Source organism: Callorhinus ursinus, unplaced genomic scaffold (genome assembly GCF_003265705.2).
Source record: "Callorhinus ursinus isolate GAN/ISIS: 27379988/994484 unplaced genomic scaffold, GSC_fseal_2.0 scaffold16, whole genome shotgun sequence".
NCBI lineage: Eukaryota > Metazoa > Chordata > Mammalia > Carnivora > Otariidae > Callorhinus > Callorhinus ursinus.
Window position 1 is genome coordinate 17,487,469 of NW_027397078.1, and position 4,187 is coordinate 17,491,655.

At 42.2% G+C, this 4,187-nt stretch overlaps 1 pseudogene; it reads right to left on the reverse strand.

The window, feature by feature from the left end:
- Positions 1-988: 988 nt before the first annotated feature.
- LOC141374334 (U2 spliceosomal RNA) lies at positions 989-1,142 on the reverse strand (annotated as a pseudogene).
- Positions 1,143-4,187: the final 3,045 nt, after the last annotated feature.

Consider the following 4,187-nt stretch of genomic DNA (forward strand, 5'->3'; position numbering starts at 1 on the left):
GAAGAAATTAAATGCATCCAAATCAGAAAGGAAGAAGTGAAACTGTTTCCATTTGCAGATGACATATTATACAGAGAGAACACTAAAAAAAAAAAAAAAAAAAACAAACAAAAAACTAAAAAGCCCACCAAAAACTACAGAATAAACAAATTTGGTAAAGTTGCAAGATACAAAATCAATGCACAAAAATCTGTTGTGTTTCCATACCATAGACTAGTAATGAAGTAGTCAAAAGAGATATTAAGGAAACAATCCCACTGACAAGAAGTAACAAGTGCTGGCAAGGATGTGAAGGGTACCCGTGGGCACTGTTGGCGGGAGTGTCCGTCTGTACAGCCACTACAGAAAACAGTATGGACGGTTCTCAGATTTTTAAAAATAGAACTACCTTATGATCCTACAACTCTACTTTTGGCTATTTATCTGAAGAAAACGAAAACACAAACTCAAAAAGAAATCTGCACCCCCATATATGCACCCCTAGGTTCACTGTAGCATAATTTACAATAGTCAAGAAACGGAAACCGAAGTGTCCTTCAATAGACGAACGGATAAAAAAAAAAAAGAGGTGTGTGTGTGTATATATATATACATATATATATATACACACACATACACACACACACACACACAATGAAATACTATTCACCCATAAAAAAAGAGAATGAAATCCCGCCATTTGTGACAACATGGATGAACCTTGAGGACATTATACTGAACGAAGTAAGTCACACAGAAAAGGACAAATGCCATTTGAATCACTTATATGTGGAATCGAAAAAACACACATGTGCTCATAGACACAAAGATTAGATACACAGAACAGATTGGTGGTTGTGGGGGCAGAGAGTGGGTGAAGAGGACCAAATTTTCAGTTATAAAATAAATAAGTTGCAGGGATGTGATGTATAGCATAATGACTATAGTTAATAATACTGTGTTGCATATTTGAAATTGATAAGAAGTCAATCTTAAAAATTTTTTCCTTGTCATGAAAACTTTGAACTCTGTAGGGCAACAGATTTAACACTTACTGTGGTGATCATTTTGCAATATACACAAATATCAAATAATCACACTGTATACCTGAAATTAATAGGATGTTATGTCACTTGATCTTAGCCAAAAGGCCGAGAAGCAATATTATGATGTTACATGTCAATTATACCTCAATTAGAACATCATCATGAATTCTCCAAAAAGAATCCCATTTATAATTCCATGAAAAGAATAAAATACCTAGGAATAAATTTAACCCAGGAGGTGAAAGATCTGTACAATGAAAGCTGTAAGACCTTTATGAAAGATATTGAAGACACCAATAAATGGAAAGATATTTTATGCTCTTGGATTGGAAAAACTAATATTGTTAAAATATCCATACTACCCAAAGAAATCCAGATTTGACACAATTAAATTCCAATGACATTTTCACATAAATCTAACAGTCCTAAAATTTATATGGAACCACAAAAAAACCCTGACTAGTCAAAGCAACCTTGGGAAAGAACAACAAAGCTAGAGGCATCGTGTGCCACAATTCAAACTATATTATGAAGATATAGTAATCAAAACAGTATGGAATTGGCATAAAAATGAACACACAGATCAATGGAGCTGAACAGAGCGCTCAGAAATAAGCCCATGCGTATATGGTCATTTACAACAAAGTAGCCAAGAACATACAGTGGGCAAAGAATAGTCTCCAGCAAATGGTGCTGGGAAAACTGGACAGCCATAAGCAAAAGACTGAAATTGGCCTATTATCCTATACCATAAAAATCAACTCAAAATGGATTAGAGATTTAAATGTAAGGCCTGAAACCATAAAGTTCCTAGAAGAAAATACAGGGGGATCATCTCCTTGGCCTAGGTCTCAGTTGTAATCTTTTGGATTTAACACCAAAAAGCAAAGGCAACAAAAGCAAAAATAAACAAGTGGGTCTACATCAAACTAAAAATCCTCTGCACAACAAAGGAATCCATTAATAAAATAAAAAGGCAACCTATGGAATGGGAGAAAGTATTTGCAAATTATACATCTGATAAGAGGTTAATATCCAAAATATATAAAGAACTCAAACAACTCAATGGCCAAACAACAATCATATTTTAAAACTGGCAGAACAGCTAAATAGACATTTTTCCAAAGATGCCATACAGATGGTCAACACATACATGAAAAGGTAGAACATCACTAATCATCAGGGAAATGCAAATCAGAATCACAATGGTGTATCGCCTCACACCTGTTGGAGTATTACCAAAAAGACAAGCAGTTGGACTGGGTCCGAAAGACCCTGTTCTTCAAGGGACAGGTTTGAGGACGAGGTGGTGATGGTCTCCTGGGAGGAATTCCAGGCACCTCAGACACCTCCCTGCTGCCAGGAGAAACAACTGGCCCCTAGAATAATGGGACAGTGCCTTTGGGTTGCTGTGGCTTTGGGCTTTGGCAAACATCAGATCCCCCCCACCCCACCACAAGCCCAACCCAGAAACCTGGCTCCCTGAGGTCCTTTGGCCTCCTGGAAGGCAACGGACTTTTGGCCTACGCAGCTCAGTCTTCCTTTCTGGCTTTGGGTGTTTGCGCCCCTGCACGGCCTGTGGGCCAGATCCTGGTCCCCCACACCTGGCTGGGCCCCTGGAGCTGGTCACCTCCACACTGTGACTCTGATGGGGCACTGAGGGAGGGTGACTGGAGTTTGCTTTATCCCTGGCACGAGCCACATTCCATAAGAATGAGTCTGGGAGGAGGCGTTTCCAGCACTGGGGCACCCAGGTGTTTCTTACCCCAGGACTCCCTTGCTGTTCCCATGGAATCCGAGATCCCGGGAGATGTGACTGCCTCTGGAAAGAATAGCAGCGCCTGGGGGCTTGATTCCACTGTGCGCTGAAGCTCAGCAAATCCTAGCCCATCCTCTCCCTGCCCGTTTCTGGACCCGTAGTTTCTGCCTGCCACCCTCAACCATCCCTGCCCCCATAGGCCAACCGGGGGAGTGAACTGCGCATGCACCGGCCGCGGGGGTGTCTGAAACATTCTGACACCAGATACGGAAAGAACCCAGGCCGTTTTCTCATACCATTCATTGTGAAATTGCATTTTAAAAAGACACATTTTTCAACTGGAACCTAAAGCTATTCTCGCCAAAGCGTCACAAACACGTTAAGCACTTTAAACTAACAAATTATTACTAAATTCAATGAAGCATTAAAACCATGCTTCGGTATACTTCATCTCTGTTTTATTCTTAACTTCTTAGGCTTTCCAGACTTACTTGGTAAGGCAGAGCCTCTCCGTGGTGTGGCGTACTCCCATGCGTCCCAGGAGTGCGGAGGTCTTAAAACTTTGAAGGCTTGGGGGTGGCCAGATGGAGCCTGCAACCTTCAGCCTCCTGCAGTTAACCCAGAATGCCCTGCAATTAAAAACCAATCTTTCTGTATGCCATGACATGAAAACAGGAGAGAAACACTGCGCTGGGCAAATACTTCAACCACCCCGAGGGTCGAGGTTACTGCTTCAACAATTCCCGTCCATACTAAACCTAAGCATCTTAGGCATGTTGACAATTAGCTGTCAGATATTTGTGGCTAAGATGAGTAACTCCTCTTAAGCCACAAGAGGGTAAACATTCAATTCCTTCTTAAGGTCACTACAGCAACAGGGGACTCCAGGCCATAGAGAAGCTTTTGCATAGTCTTCACACCCTGTGTTCCTTTGCCTTTAACTTGTGTGGCTAAGTGGAAGCCTCTATACTAGGGCTCCTCAAAGTCCTAGCTCACCAGCCTCATTCATGGTGTATGCCGGTTGTCTTCATGTCATTATTAATAAAACCCTCCCACTCTCAACAATGCCCTGGTAGCTAGAATAAACTGCCTGGCCATCCTACCCATAACGGGGGTGCACATAACTCACTTCAACCGCAAGTGTTTCTCAGGAGAGATGCTGTTGGCCTTTGCGTGGGGACAATTCTTCATCACCCACGACTCTCCCTCACTTTGCAGTCCTCCCGGCATTGGGATGACAAAGTCCCCTCCACCCACTTCCCGGTGCCTCCTAGGAAAATGGCAGAGGACTACCAGTTCTCTTTCCAACCCGAATACCAGCTGTGTTCTTTGCCAAGTCTCCCTCACCGGCAGGCTCCAGCTCTTAGATTTTAATGCTGTTAGTTCTTGCGTACTTTGCCTCT